Source organism: Talpa occidentalis, unplaced genomic scaffold, assembly GCF_014898055.3.
Source record: "Talpa occidentalis isolate TD23 unplaced genomic scaffold, MPIMG_talOcc4v2.1 talOcc4.11, whole genome shotgun sequence".
NCBI lineage: Eukaryota > Metazoa > Chordata > Mammalia > Eulipotyphla > Talpidae > Talpa > Talpa occidentalis.
Window position 1 is genome coordinate 9469706 of NW_023601104.1, and position 16043 is coordinate 9485748.

At 41.6% G+C, this 16043-nt stretch overlaps 2 long non-coding RNA genes across 2 annotated transcripts in view; one reads left to right on the forward strand and one right to left on the reverse strand.

The window, feature by feature from the left end:
• Positions 1 to 16043, forward strand: part of LOC119237900 (uncharacterized) — a 331742-nt gene that overhangs the window by 289199 nt on the left and 26500 nt on the right. The gene's annotated exons all lie outside the window — the stretch shown is intronic.
• The window catches only part of LOC119238476 (uncharacterized), a 94230-nt gene continuing 90905 nt past the window's right edge, over positions 12719 to 16043 (reverse strand). Inside the window, exon 5 of the long non-coding RNA XR_008553837.1 lies at positions 12719 to 12737. This is a non-coding gene — a long non-coding RNA (uncharacterized LOC119238476). The remainder of the gene's footprint in view (positions 12738 to 16043) is intronic.

Genomic DNA, 16043 nt, shown 5'->3' on the forward strand with positions numbered 1-16043 from the left:
TTTTCTCACAATTGGTACTCCCAATACACACCAACCGAAGGTCAATTCATGGCAGTCCCTATAATAATTCTACCAAGGACAGAAAATAGTTAACTTCAGCCCATCATCCCTCCATGCTTCAACTTAACCACTCACTTAACCATGACCAATGGGTCTATATTTGGCTTCCTGAAGTCACCTGTACAACTCAGACCCAGGACCCCACCAGCCTCTATTTGGAGTCTACCCTTCCCTCTACCACCCACTCCTCTGTCCCCCCAACACACACTCCATAGTTCTTACAGGCTTCCAGTGTTGCTAGCCAAGTCTCCCTGTAACACCTGAGTTCTCACTACCCTCTCCACTCACACTCACCCTCTGTCTAGGGCTGGAGCCTACCTTCTTACCTTGCTGCCAGCATACTATGTGGGCCCTCATAACCATCCCCATTGTCTCATTATTAGTTGAAGAGTTTTCTGTTATGGCAAAAACATGCTTTGGGGAGGAACAAATTCACACCACAAAGGAACATCTGCATCTCTGAGACAGTTGTCCCATGGCAAGAACGATAGAATTCATAGGTCCTAATATTCAATCTTCCATAGCATCCCACTGCCTGCCAAGACAACTCACTCGGCAGATATGAGAGCTTTGCCTAAAATAAAAACTCCTCCTGATTCAGACATCAGGAGGTATAGCTACTGTACACCACAGCTAACTCGACTGGACATTCTTAAGAGTTGGAGTGTCTCTCCTGATCTGAAATGAGTTGGGCCCACATACTGTCCTTCCTAGTAGCAATGTGATGAAGGGTTGAGGATTCAAGAATGGGTCAAATGGACTTACTAGGGAACTGTGCATAAAATCAAGGGCAGGACTTTTCTGTGCCAGAAGTTCAGATGTCAGTTGTCACCTGCAAACATATGCCATTTCCCAATGGAATGCTGCTTTCTCCAACCTTACTCAACTCATAACTCACTAAAGTTTCACAGTACATTTCTGTGGATGTTTGGTATCAGAAGTGCAGTCACAAAATAGCTGCACAGGATTTACAGAGAATCACCAGAGTTCAGGCTTTTTATTTTACACAGGAGGAAGCTGAGTCAGAATAGTATTACTTTAACTAGCGTTGCATCAGCAAGTTAGCACAGTGGTTAAGTAAACAGGCTCCAGGCTCAGAATGCCCAGGAACTTTAAAATATGTGCCTAAAATTCACTGTCTCCATTAGCTCTTCTTTAAAGTGGAATAAAAATAATCTCTCTATCACAGGTTATTCATAATATGAATGAGATAATGAAAGCAAAGCTCTCAGCATAATAACAAGCATATGGTAGAACAGTTGATACTTATAGTCAAGTCTTCTGACTCATAGAGCAGTGCTGTTTCTCTCAGCCATGCTCCCCCTCTGATAGAGGAAGTTAAAAATAAAAATACAGAAGCATTGCACATGTACAAACATCACCACAGCACAATGAGCTGTGCATCCACTTTTTAAACAAATATCAGCTGGCCATCTATATACTAGATGTCGATAGCTCATGCAGAATAAGACCTGTTCTCTTTCCACTAAGAAAAGAACATGCCTGCTATAGCCAGCATGGAGTGGAGTAAAGAGCAGTAGGGTAACTGGAGGTGAGGAGAAGTTGAGGGGAATTCTTGCCAAAGTCTAGCCATGAGGCTTCAAAGTGCTGAACAACCATCATGAGAATTGAAATTAAAGGAAGGTCAATGTAATAAGGTAGGAGTAATAAGATTTACCCCTGACACATTATTGTAATTATTCTGAAATCTGTTTTTCATATCTGACAAGCAATTTCCTTCCCATGTTCCAAAATGAGGGCTGTTGTTACTCCGCACTCAAGGAAGGAACCGTCACTTACTGCCAGTGCACAGAGCAGTGTGGGTCATACATGTTATACCTCCTGCCAGGCTCTCGCTCATAATTGGCAGGGGGGAGGCCCAGAATTACTGGTTTCAGAGCCCCAGAAATGGAAGCTATATAACCAGGTCTAAGGACATCTGTCTTTTCCCTCCTGGCAAATTCTTGAGGGCATGACAGATCTGGTTGAAATGGTAACAAAATGGGACAAACAGAGCTGAGCAAGTAGACAAGTGTTGATCTTTTGTAGGGATATGTGTTTGGCTCTGGGGACTGTGCTGTCCTTTAGTGTTTCCACATGGTAAAGTTATAGAAGGAAAAGCCTCAGACAACACCCTGAGTTCCTCAGCCTCAGGGGGCTTAGCCCCACATCCAGAATCCCAAGCTCCACAGCTAAACTTGCAACCCCAGCCACTCTGTCCCTATTATGGCCCTGCCTTTCCTCTGAAGCCTGTTCTCCCTGGGAAAGGACGCAGGGCTAGTAACTTTCAGAAACTAAAACAAGACAACATTAAACTCTGCTTCACAGCTAAATGGACCATAAATGTTCAGGACCTGGAACAAAACTTCAATTCAACCCCCTCCTACAGGTGCTGTGGGCACAAAGACTGCACAGTATATCTTGCCCTGGAAAACAGACTCAAATTATTTTTGTCAAAAAAAAAAAAAGTTGCCTGGAAAAAAGTTTCATCTGTGCTTAGAAAAATAAGCACAGAGGCAAAGTTGCCTCCTTTCTCTCCGTTCTCACTTGCCTGAACACCCATGAGAAGCCCCCTCCTAGAAGCCCAGAACAGATGCTAGAGAAGGGGACAACTCCCCAGGTTTTCAGATGCGTAGCCAGGCCGAGGCGCATGCAGAGCATTCCTGCCAGCCTGCCATGCACCGCCTTCAAAAAGGCCCTCAGTCATGACACAAATTACATTAGCGGAAAGCATGACCTGAAGGCCAGAGGACTCGGCCCTGGCTCAGGCTCATCATTGCTTCCTCTGTGACCTTGGCATGTCACTTCACCACTCACATCCCATATCCAAAAAACACAAGATTCAGACTTAGGTCCCTTCTGTCCTAAAATTCTGCATGGAGTGGTATTGACAGAGTAAGCAGATGATTTTTTTGTTTAAACCAGGCTAGTTGTGTGAATATATACAGTGGTAGCTGTTCATAATTATGCCTAGCATCAACCAATAGCCAAGGATATTGCTCTTCTCAGCGCCCCCCACTGGGGGTTGCCCAAAGGCTGTACTCGCCTACTTACCTACAAAAATCTTTTCACCCTAGAATCCAATTAACAAAGACCCCAGAGAGCTCTTGGGGTGCTTTTCTCCATTCTCCAGCTACTTCTCACCCACACACTTCCTTCTTCACACACGTACCCCATCCTGGGCTTACCACATTCAAAGTTAACTTGTCAGCAAGGCAAAGTAATTGAGAGCCAGGTCCCAGACTACATGAATTCAAAATACAATTTCATACTTCACCAATGTGATCTTGGGCAAGTTACTTAAAATCCCTAAAGTACAGACTTTCAAACATTGCTAAACTATAATTCATAATGAGAAATATAATATAGTACTCTACGAGTACACTCATAAATTGAAACACAAGTTTGATAAAACAATGTTCTTATATGTTCTCAGCCCTACTATTTACTTTGATTGATTCAATTCTTATAATTTTTAAGTACAAGTTATGACCCACTAAATTGTTCATGTTCTACTACTACGTTGCGACCCACAATTTCTGATCTGTCATATGAGGATAATAATAATATTATCTTTCTCATGGAGTTGTTATGAAGATTGACTACAATGTTCATATAAAAGTGTTTGACTTGGAACATCAGAACTGCTCAGTGAATATTAGATATTATTACTCAAGGCAGGGAGTTTGTAGGAAATAATTCTTCTTGTATCTCAAGTCCAAGGGGGAAATTCAGAATCATGAACCTGTGCATGAATCAAGTAGATTTCCTCTGGAGGAGTATATACCATCACACACGTCTGAATTTAAGCTTCTGTCTTGGACGTGGTTGTATGAGAACATGACATTTGGTGCTGGGGCAGTGGCCATCTTGTAACCCTAAGGCACCACACCCAAAAAAGGAAGAGCAACATGATGGAAAGCACTTGGGTTTTGGTAGTTTTGAGTTGCTGAGTCAATCCTGGAACTTCCACCTCAGGCTTTCCCTTGATTTAAATCAATAAAATCCTCCAATATATAAACTTCACTGTGTGCACACCAACTGATAATCTCCTGTGATCTCCATTCCCTCTCCAGCAATAGTGGCCCCACATTTCAACTGTCCTTTGTCTCTCAGCAACAGCTGAAAAGGAGCAGCTTGGGCCTCCCATTTCAGGGGAGAGTGGGGTGTGGGAGGCTCAGGAGCACCACCTGTACTCAGCGTGGTGTCACAGACTCCCTTGAATGTTGACAGTAACTGACCCTAACCAGCGAAAGAAGCACTGTTTCGGGATTCAGTGCTAGGCTCAGTGGACAGGGAGAAAACAACTTATAAATTCTTCAGTATTGCTTGGCTCTGAAGGCAATTATCTTGCTGGCTGGCTGACTTTACTACTTTTAGTTAAGGGTTCCAAGGGAGTGGAAGGTAAATAACCCGCAAGGTGTCATAACACTGAGGACAGAGTAGAAAGTTATTTCCAATCTCCTGTGCACTTATGGTCATTTCCTAGCTCCAGGGCAGATTTGCACAGGATGATGAGTATCTGAAGGCTGGTTGGGGCAAAGAATGTGAGCGGATGGCATTTTAAGACTTGAGCCTTCCATATGAATCACTAGTGATTCCTGCCACTGATCCCAGCTGAGGCAATCCAAATCTAGTCTTTCCTTTCTTTCCCCTATGCTGTAAACTTTCCCCTCTTTTAGTCAAACTATTCCAACTCAGTAGTTCCGACAACCACAAACTGAAATCTGAACCTCTTCTGTTTCCAAATAATTAAGACAGGGAGAATGAGTTCAATGAAATATGACCAGATTCAAATAACCAAATAAGTATTACAGAAGAAGAATTCAGGCTGAATCTAAGATAAGTTCCCAACCTAGAGCTCTGCAGTGGACATGAGGCAAGTATTAAGTTGTTTTTAAAAATTGTGCTTAAGATTTCACTTGGTAAAGAAAGGGGAGATGGAAACCAGTATTTATCAAGCATGTATTTTTTTTAAAGATTGATTGATTGATTGATTGATTGATTGATTGATTGATTGATTTATACAAGCTCTGGGTACAGTCAGAAGCGCGGGAGGGTGAGAGAATTCACCAGAGCCAGAGCGGGGAGCAGAGCAGGCAGACTGAAGAAGTACACTGCTGAGGGGAGCAGCGGGTGGCAGGAGAGGTCTGCGCGCCATGTGGGACCCTCACCCAGTGGCCAGGCATCGGTCAGGGATCAAACCAGTGCTGCAGAGGCTGGAGGCAGCTTCGCAACCCAGCACTCACCCGTTGCGCCACCGGGGAGGCCCACAGCATGTATTTTTTATCAGACACTCTGTATATATTCTCTCATTTATTTATTACAAATTACATTCATCTTACCTATGAACATTCCTATATTTGAGGACTTAAAATGAAAAATAAGTTACCCAAGACTATAAAGCTAGTAAACATTAAAATTAGGATTTCAACCCCTGGCTTTTCTCATGCAAGAGTTCGTGCTTTCTTACTTGCACTACATTGCCTCCTCCCCATTCCCAGGGAGAATAGTGATGTAAATGAAAGCAAAGGAGTGGAAAGAAGAGGAAGGGGGAGAATCTAAAAATAGGTGAAAGAAAGGAAAGAGATAGACACAAATAAAAAAAACAAAAAGGGGCAGGAAGGCAAGAGAAGAGAGCGAAGAATGATGAGCAGCGTGGCTTTTTAGCAGAATTTGATTATTTGGAATGTGAAGTGTATAGGGAGCCTTCTAGATTCCCCAGGGAACCAACCTGTTATGGAACTATTCTTCCTAGTGTCCCAGGAACAAATGCCAAAGGACTCTTTAGGCTACTTGAAGCAAGAGTTGGGAACCCAGACCATCTTCTTGCTCATTCATGACCAGAAGTCTCAACGGAGTTTCTGATGGGACTGAAAGGACAATCCCTTTAGTTTACTTGTACCAACAGGGAAGTATTTGGGGACCTGCCAGTCTGGATCTTACTCCTTCCTTGGCCTCGGCCTTCTTTTCGGTCTTTTAGCTGCAATGAACACATGGGTTAGAGAAGAAATAGGAAACAGACGAAAGTGCTTTTGATTATTAAACTATTTTATCACTAAGTTTCAGATTTGCTCTTCATTCTCAGTCTTGTAATGCTGGAGCAGGGCCTCTGCAAACCACATTTCTGTTTTGCCAACTGGATCTCCGCTAGGATCTGTCAGTAGTGAGCACTAGAGAGAGGTTGCAAGGGGAAGACAGGAGCAGGCAAAAGGGTCCAGCCCCTTCTTATTTTCTTGCTTGATGCTGGTCTAGTCAGCATCAGCTCAGCAGAATTTAGTTCCAGTTTTCATATTTTCTTCACGCCCAGAACCAACCTCAACTATTCCTTAAGTGAAAGCATCTACCGCTGGCACCACTCCTTAGATCCTGAGTCCCCTGCTCTGAGGATCCCTCCTCTGATTTCCAAGATGCCTCACTAGCCTGGAGCACCCTGCCGGTTTCTGACTTCCGGCTCCATGGACCCTTCTCCAGACTTCTAGATCTTTGAGGTGCAGGTTGCTTCCTAAAATTGCTCCCTCTGTGATACCTGTGTTCCTCCATGGTGATTTCAGTGAGTGTTTCAATTCCCTATATTAATTATTTTCTATTAGAAAAACTTGTGGGCATCCATTTCCTATTTCTACCCAAGACAGTGCTGAGTGATACTCTGAGATTACTCTGCTTAAAGCTTCTGATAATGGGGCCTCCCCAGTGGTGCAGCGGTTGAGCACTGGACTGTGAAGCTGCCCGCAGCCTCTGCGGTGCCGGTTCGATCCCCAGCTGCTCCCCGGCCACCGGAAGAGGGTCCCACATGGCCCGCAGACCTCTCCTGCCGCCCGCTGCTTCCCTCAGCAGTGTGTTCCGTCGGTCTGTCTGTTCTGCTCCCTGCTCTGGCTCTGGTGAGTTCTCTCGCCCTCCCGCGCTTCTGACTGTACCCAGTGCTTGTATAAATAAACAAATAAATCTTTAAAAAAAAAAAAAGCTTCTGATAATGGTGTGATTTCTTTAGGAATCTAAAGCACGGTCTCTTGTGGTTTTTAGGGTATACACTGAGGAGCTTGTGAGCTTTGAGATTGTGCTCTGTTTGGGGATTTCTTTGACAGGGCAAGTGCTCTTTCCAATGGACAATTATGAAGCAATGATAACAACAAAAACCAAAATCTAACCATAGAAGTATATGTTTCTTGTTAAGTGAAGGAAGCTACCCTGAAAGTTTGTATTCTGTATGATTGCAATATGACATTTTGGAAAAGGTAAAACTAAAGAAATAGTAAAAAAGTGTCACTTTGGGTGAAAGCATTAATACCCAGCATAAGTATTTTTTTGTTTTTGCTGTAATTGTAAGTGGGCTCACTTTCTTAATGTCTTCCTCTTCTCTCTCATTGTTTGTATATAGGAAGGTAACTGATTTTGTGTGTTGTGGGTAAGGATCTTATACCCTGCCACTTTGCTAATCTGATTCAATTAGTTTTTTGATGGAGTCTTGTGAGTTCTCTGTGTAAATTATCATGTCATCTGCAAATAATGATAGTTTTACTTCTTGCCCAGCTCTAATTCATATTATACATTTCTTCTGTCTAATTGCTCTACCTAGGATTACCAATAGGTTTTTCCATTTCATCAGTAGAAACTTGAAGATGAACCTCCCTTATTTTGATGGTAATAGTCTAGAACATCTCCCCATCTCCTTTCTTCTTGGCAGCCAATCTTTAGAGGATATGTATCCTGACTGAGAAATAAACTTTTCTTGTCGTTTCAAGCAACTAAGATCCAGGGGTTATTACTGCAGGTTACATAGCTTATTCTGACTAACACAGAGAGGAAGCCCAAGGAAGTCCTGGTCTAGTCCAGCAAAAATGTGAAACAAGCAAGCAATCACATTATAACTAGCCAAAAACCACACTTTTAAAAGACAATTTCAAATATTTTACATTCTCTTCCTGGATTGTAATATGTACGATTTTATTTGGGGAAAGTATGTACCACCTTGCTGAGAAACCATTTATAAATGTTGTCTCGCCCAAGAAAAATACAAATTTCCTTAAGGAAATACTAAAGAATCCAAACAAATCAAACATTTTTTTCTGGTAAGTAGGGATCCCTCTATCAAAATTTGTTCATATGTCCAAAATTTTATCTTGTTGAACGTATTTGTCTTAGTTAAGTATTTAATTGTTCTTTGGACTTTAGTCTGTCAACTAAATTATCAGGCAGTGTTATTCTGAGACAACAGAACTTAAATTTTAAAATAACCTCTAAAAGGAAAAGAAACTATAAACATTAACAAAACCAAATAAAGTTAGAGAAACTTCGTGGACATCTTCCTACCTGACCAGGAAAGAAAAGACCCCAGTGACTGAAAGAATGTAAAGAAACATCACCCCCAAAAGTGTGGCTGGACCACAGTGGACTATGGTCGAGGACTGTGGCTGCCTTGGTGGAAGGTGTGGTGTGGTAACATACATCTGAAGAGGTGTCAACCTGTAACTCTGAATCATATCTGGTGGGGCATACCAACATTACTTCAATTAAAAAAAAATTAGAATTCAAAAAAGACGTTGTATTGTCAAAATCTTATTTTTATCACCTACAGAAATCTCCTCATGCTTCTTACAGTCCATCTCTCCTTCTTCCCTATATGCAGGGAACTACTCTTCTGCTTGCTATCCCTATCTGTTACTTTATATTTTCTATAATTACATACAGTAGATGGAAACATAACAGTATTCTTGTTTTTCTTTTACTCAGCAGGATGATTTTGAGATTCATCCATGTTGTGTATATTAGTAGTTCTTGCCTTTTTGTTGCTAAGTAGTATTCTATGGTAACCTCATTTGCATATCCATAGTACATTGGTGGACATTTGGATTATTTCTACTTGACTATTTCCAACAGAGCTGCTGTGAACACTCATGTGTATAAGTCTTTGTTTAGATTCACATATTCATATTCCCATTTCATTCATTACACAAATGAAACTAATAATCAAATTAAGCTATGAGGGTGATTTAGATAAGCACTCAAAGAAGAAAAGTGGGGGCAGGAAAAATGACAATGAATTTCATTTAATTTTAGTAGAGTTGTGATCCATTTGTGCCATTTGCATTTTCAATAACAAGTCTCAGTGAAACAGTGGACAGGAAAGCATCAAAGCTTTATAGCTTTTTTCAAGTAAAAGACAACTTCTCTACAAAATTGGAGTTTTACCAATTAAAAATATGAAGTAATCTCTCCACTTCAAAATTAACTTACTAAAGGAATGGGAAAGAATAAAACCACAGAGATGTCTTTCAAAATTGCACAACTGATGGCAAAAATAAACTAACACTATTATAAGAAATGAATAAAGCCAGCCACAAAAATGACTTCAGAAATAAATCAGAATGGACCATTGAAAAATGTATTTTTGCAAATGACCCTATATATGTTGCCTAATATCCATGACATAACATTGTAGAAATACCTAAATATGTTACAATTATACAAAAACACAGACTTAATGACTATGAATCAACACATGGCAGTAAGGGGAGAAAATGCTTGACAAATTTCTGTATTTTTTAACCTTCTGAAACCCAGACTAAAAATTAGAATTTTTTTCATTTAATTGATTTTTTTAATATAAACACATTCACGTACAGATGAATGGATATAGCTACTTGAACAGAGAAAGGGCTCCTCGAAGACTGCCAGCATTTTATTTGTAGAGACTAATTACTGCCTCCCCCCAAAATAAACCTCTTTACATCCATTTATTGTTGACTGAATTGGTGAGAATATTCGATGCTATCAGTTTTTTAGCCACTGAATGTACTTATTTTGAGAGTACTAGTCAAAGAAATAAATGCCAAATATAAACATTGCTTCCCCCCCACTTAAATTTTATGCCATTATGGAATAAAGACTCATACACACTTTTGAAATGAGGAATAAGGCCAAACTATTACTTTATGACTATAATGCCAATGAAGAATACTGATTTCTACGAGACCTGCACAAATAATGTATCCCAGAAATATAATCACTGTCATGAGCCATCTAAATCTGCCTTTCAGAGTCCAATTGTCAGGATTTTTAGGGATAAATATAAGTAGTTGAGATTTCTTAAGAAGGCCTATGATGAGAGCAAGGATTTGATTGCCCAGACCTGAAGATTTCCTTCACTCTTCAGAAAATATAGCTGGTCACCCAGCTAGACCATTTAACTACCATGTCCAAAGGCTGCAAACGAGGATGGCACTTTTCTGGCCAAAACTTGTATTCCAATTCCATTGCTACTATTTCCCAGGTTAAATCATTCGACCCTCCAACCTTGAAGAGTGATATCCTTACCAATCCACGACCTGAAGGAGCTCTTAAATCCCATGGAGAAATCATTCCTAGACATTCATAGGAGAACATTAGGAAGACTTAAGACTCAAGATATACATCCCTGAGTTGGGCAAAAACTCCCTGGTGGAAGATTATAAAATAAAACAATTATTTTTATGATAAAATTTTAAATGTTATTTGTAAATCTTCATATTTTTAATCCAGTTAAAATTGGTAATTCAGGACCTCCCTGGTGGTGTAAGGGGTTAAGGCACAACCTGTAAAGCTGTCCGCCGCCTCTGCAGCATGAGTTTGATCCCCTGGCTGGCCAGGGAACAACTCACATGGTTCAGCAGACCTCTCCTGCCTTGCCCGCTGCTCCCCTCAGCAGTGTACTTCGGTCAGTCTGCCTGTTCTGCTCCCCCTCTATCTCTGGTGAATCCTCTCACCCTCCCACACCTCTGGCCTGTACCCCAGCTCTTGTACGCATAAATAAATCTTTAAAAAAAATGGTAGTTCATTAATGCACCAAGTATTTATTAAGTGATTCAGAGATGCAGGATATTTGAAAAACACTAAGGTATTCCACTGTAGGTGGCTTTTGGAGAAATAAAGAAAGGTCTGAGATTCACCAAAAATGGTGAGTTCTTTGTTTGAAGAATTATGAAAAGAACTGATTGGGTGAATATTGTGAAATGCAATATTCTTCAATCAAATAGGAATGTCTGCTCATCCTAGTCCACTTGATGTGTAACTGTCTCCAGTTTGGGTACCTGGGTTTGCCAATGTTCAGTGAGGATATGATTTCCTGTTACTCCATATAATGGAAGACCTTATATTGGATCCACCGGGGTGCACACATCTCTCATCTGAGCAGATACAGACAAACCCTTTGTTGCCTCTTCAGCCCAATAAGCCTTCCCAAAAACACACTGAAGTCAGCTAAGTTCAGGTGACTAAAATGTGCTTTTGTTATGAAAGCAGTGGCCAGAAAATGCAAACTCTTTGAGTCACCCAGCCCAGCTATTTCCTTTAGAATCCATCACTCAGCCAAGTGGTTTTAATTTTGACCTCTCAAACTAGGTAATGCTCCCTTGTAGCAGACTTTGGGATAACTGCAGACAGCTGGGGGCACAACCCACTTTTGGGGAGAGGAGAGGGTGTTTTCAGACCAGATTTAAAACCAATTACCCAGCTTATATAAGTAAGGACATCAGCAAGAGGTTGGCATGAGTGGAGTGCGAAGCATTAGGAAAAGAATCACAAACAGCAAAATAGGAAGAAGCCGCAGGAGAAAACAAACCACGCGACAGAAGCAGCAGCTGGCGCCAAATAGAAGAGCAGATGGTCTTCTGCCAGAATTTATAGTCTTCTTTTTAAAAAAAGGAAAAGAGAGAGAAAACAGCAAAAATGGACATTTTCTTCTTTTGCGTTGGCCCAGTCCTATGAGTGCCACATGAGCCCAAGCCAACCATGAATGTTGATAGTTTCTTTTTCTTCATTTCTGCTGAAGTTTCCTCCTGCTCTGCCTTGAGCCCTTCCCCAGTTTTGTTTATTCTTTGAGGCACAGAAAAAACCAAAGTGGCTGCTCTTAGCCTTTCTTCGAAGAATTATGAAAAGAACTGATTTGGGAAAGATGGACCACATTAACTTTATAATTCTCCACCAACTCCTGGTCATGCCTCAGGGCCATAAATGCAGTGTTGTGGGTTCTAGGGATTTCCAAGTCCTTCTTGAATGCATTCATCATTATGATCACCCTGATAACAAAACACTTTACAAACAGTCAATATTTAAAACAATTTGCCCCTATTTGAATTTATAAACATGGTATAGGGGCCCACTAATTTCCAGATTCCAAAAGAATCAAATCAGAGAAAAGGATTTATTTGGTTTTTATTCATTTGGTTTTTTATTCAAGCACCATGGGTTCACATTGTTGCTAGCATTTTGTAATATAGGATCTCCCCTTTCAGATATAGTCACCATAGCACACCTACCACAGAAGCACCCATAATCCTCCAGCATGGTCCATGGTGCTCCCTGCCTACCCTGTTCTCCCCTCTTCCCCTCCCACTCTGGATGTCTAGATCCATGGTCAGCTTTTAAGGTTTAATTTCAAAGTTTGTCTTTGACCCTTTGTTGGGGTTCTCTATAGTCCACATATAAATGACATCACCCAGTATTTATCTTCTGGTTTATTTCCTGCAGCATAATCCCCAGAAGAAAGGATTTAGCATTTAATCCTCGCCATTAAGCAAAATACTCACATTAGCATCTTCTCCCCCAGAAATTTCTAAAAAAAAAAGTTACTGTGATGAAGACTGTCGTATGGCAGACAGCAGTTGTATTTTCCATCTTTTCCTCTTCTGAACACTATTTTCCTTAAAAAAAAAAAAGAGTGGAAAATGATTTTGGTGGGGGTGCAGCTGAAGCCCTTTTCAAGTCATAGGTCCTTTGCTCTTGTAAGAGAAAATATTGTAACAAAATGTTTAGCACACTCATGTTCTGAAATAGAGATGCTAGATTCTCCAACAACTAGGTCAGGGTTGGCTTGAAGCAGAAATCCTGGCAGAAAAAGAACAAAGTTTAATTTTGAAAGTCAAAAAGTTCATGTTTTTATTTGGTCAGGACTTTTCTTATTAAAGAAGTAACATTGTTTTACTTCTTTGCTAATATATTTTTTGTTACTATTTTGACAATATAGGATTTCTCCCCTTAATGCAAAAATGTTAAAAAGAAACAAGGTGGCTCTTCTCAAACTGGCCAGTAGAGGGAGGTTATCATCCTGCATTCATTCCACAAGCATTTTAACTTTTTTTTTTTTTTTTTTTTTGAAGTAGCATTGCATTGTAACATTATATAAGTTTCAGGCATGCATCACTGGAAATCAACATGTGTATATGCAACATTAAATTCACTGTTGAAAGTCTAATCCTTCACCATATATGCACCCTTGCTTGCTCCCCCAATACCTTGCCCTTATTCCCCTAACTTGCCCTATGAATCGCTTCCATTTGGCTGCACCTGAGTTGTATCCTTTATATTAATCCTATAGTAGTAACTTAACTACTCCTGGGTTCTATGAACCATTCTAGCAAACTATTGAACCAAAAAGGGGATCATGTGAATTCATGATTTAAAACTGATTGGTCAGAAGTGCAGAAGTACTTCTGAAATACAGAAGTACAGAACTTGAAATTGATGAAGTAGGAGAATGGTTTGTGGGGCTGAGCCCTTAACCTGTGCACTCTGTGCTAAATCCAGGTCATGAGTGTCTGAATTGAATTGAATAAAATTATAGGTCACCAAGTGGATCCAGGGAAGTGGGGAACATGCTGATGGGTGAGGGGAACACTCATTTGGTGTCAGAACTATTCATAAAAGAGCACACTTATTTTCACCTGGAGCTAAGAATCAGGAAGGCTATGGATAAGTTGAGTCCTCAAGAATGAATTGCGGGCCTCCCCAGTGGCGCAGCGGTTGAGCGCTGGGTTGCAAAGCTGCCTGCGGCCTCTGCAGCGCTGGTTCGATCCCCGGCTGCTCCCCGGCCACCAGAGGAGGGTCCCACATGGCGCACAGACCTCTCCTGCCGCCCGCTGCTCCCCTCAGCAGTGTACTTCGGTCCTTCTGCCTGCTCTGCTCCCCGCTCTGGCTCTGGTGAATTCTCTCACCCTCCCGCACTTCTGACTGTACCCAGTGCTTGTATAAATAATAAATAAATCTTTAAAAAAAAAAAAAAAGAAGAATTTAAAAAAAAAGAATGAATTGCTATGTGCCAATAGAAAGAGACTATTTAGCATCATGGAGGTCTCTGTGAGCTTGTCACATTGGGTCTAGAAAGAGGAGTTTGGGACATGGGAGTGTACATGGGAACCAGTGGAGAGAGACAGGAAAAGCACCTGAGGAATAGAGCATGTCAGATGTCAAATAGCACGTGGGGGAAAAGATCTGTCGAGAAAGGAATGACATGCGAGCTGAGATTCAGAAAATTTATCCTAACTGGTCACGTAGAAGAACTGGAGGGGGTCCACTTATGAAACCACATACTGGTCCAGGTCAGAAAAGAAAGGGTTTTTAAAGGATTAGAACCTAAACTAAGGTAGATAGTAGTTGTGAGATAGAATGTGAGGCAAGAAGTTAAGTGATATTATTGAGTTAAAATCCATCACTCCTTAGTGGCTGATTGGATGTGGGAGTGAGAAAGGAGGAGTCCAGTGTGGCTCATTTAAGGCTTAGATTCTGGGTCAGTGATGACGTTCACTGAGATGGAGAATAGAGGAGCTCTGTGTTCTGAGAGTTGGAAGCGTGAGTTGAGGAAATCAAGCTTGAGGTGTTGGTGGTCACTCAGGGATGCATATTTCAAAATCTGGACTAGAGACTTAGATCTGAAAGATACTGAAAATCAAGGTCCTGTGAGCAGATGAAACAGACCAGAGAGCCCAGAAAACAGCAAAAAGCAAGCTTAACTTCAGATATTCGAACACTGACGGTTGATGATTTTCTCAGTTTTAAAAGGTCTAATTTTTACCTGAGTGTTCTGACAGGATGAGTGATAAAAAACAAAAGCAACTGCCCTGAATTTATTGTTCCTCACTCCATAGTTGTGAGCATAAGGGACCGATCGATGGTCAGTACCCACCTTGAAATCACACACACCCCAACTTAAATCATCAGGTATATTTGTTAAATAACAGCACCTGCCCCCTTAGGATCCTTGTTTTTGCTGGGATGTCTCTCTAGCCAGTCTCTTGACCACTTTAGCCAGCAGTGGCTACTTTCCCCTTCTTCCAAACCCCTCTGTGAGAGAGAGCCCTCCTTTTCAGGTCCGTCTCTATGAATCTGAGGCCAAAGAAATGGCCCATTAGTCTCAGGCCCTCGCTTTCTAAACCAGCACTACATTAAATTGAAGCCAGAAAAAGCAATTCCTCTTTCCACACAATGTACTTTCTAGGGGAATTAAGAGGAACCAACAAAAGGTTTGCCTCTTTTTGACATGCTGTCCTGACTGCAGAACACAATCTCCCTGGAAAATTGTTTCTTAACCTCACAGCCCAATCAGTCAGCATGCAGGAAATCTACGGGGGCTCCGAGCCTGCAGTGGGCTAAGCCTGAGTGATGGGGAGGGCAGGTGCTTTCTGTTTCTGGAGTCACAGGGTTCACCTGCAAAAGCCATTGTAGTAGAGTCTTTAAAAGGACATCTCTAGCCGGGCGTTCTAGTCTCAGGACTCCCCTGAAGTTATGTGGACAAATGGCTCTGTTTTCCCAATGGGGGTGGCCCTCTGATTGCTGATATGGGCCCCTGTGTGGAGGAAACCAACTCAGTCTGACCACCGGGAGTGCTCCGCAGACGTGGCCCCTGCTCTTGGGTGAGAAAGTATTCCTGATCCATCAGAATAATGATTCCAGCATGTTCTCACCAGGTTCTTGTGTGATCCCACAAGGGTACCCCATCCCTCGGCATGATATGTTGTACTTGGAGTCCTTCACCGTTTGAATTTCAGTATCAGTCGGAGGGAAATAGCAAAACAGCATTCCTTCATGTAGATAACCAGTAGGCAGCTGGCTACTCCTGGTTGGCAACATGACTCCACCAGTGTACTGTGGCAGCTGGGTTTACTTAAGAGGAAGACCGACATTTGCCTGCTCAGGAGCAGTGCTGCTAAACATTACTCCAGTAACCTCCTGGC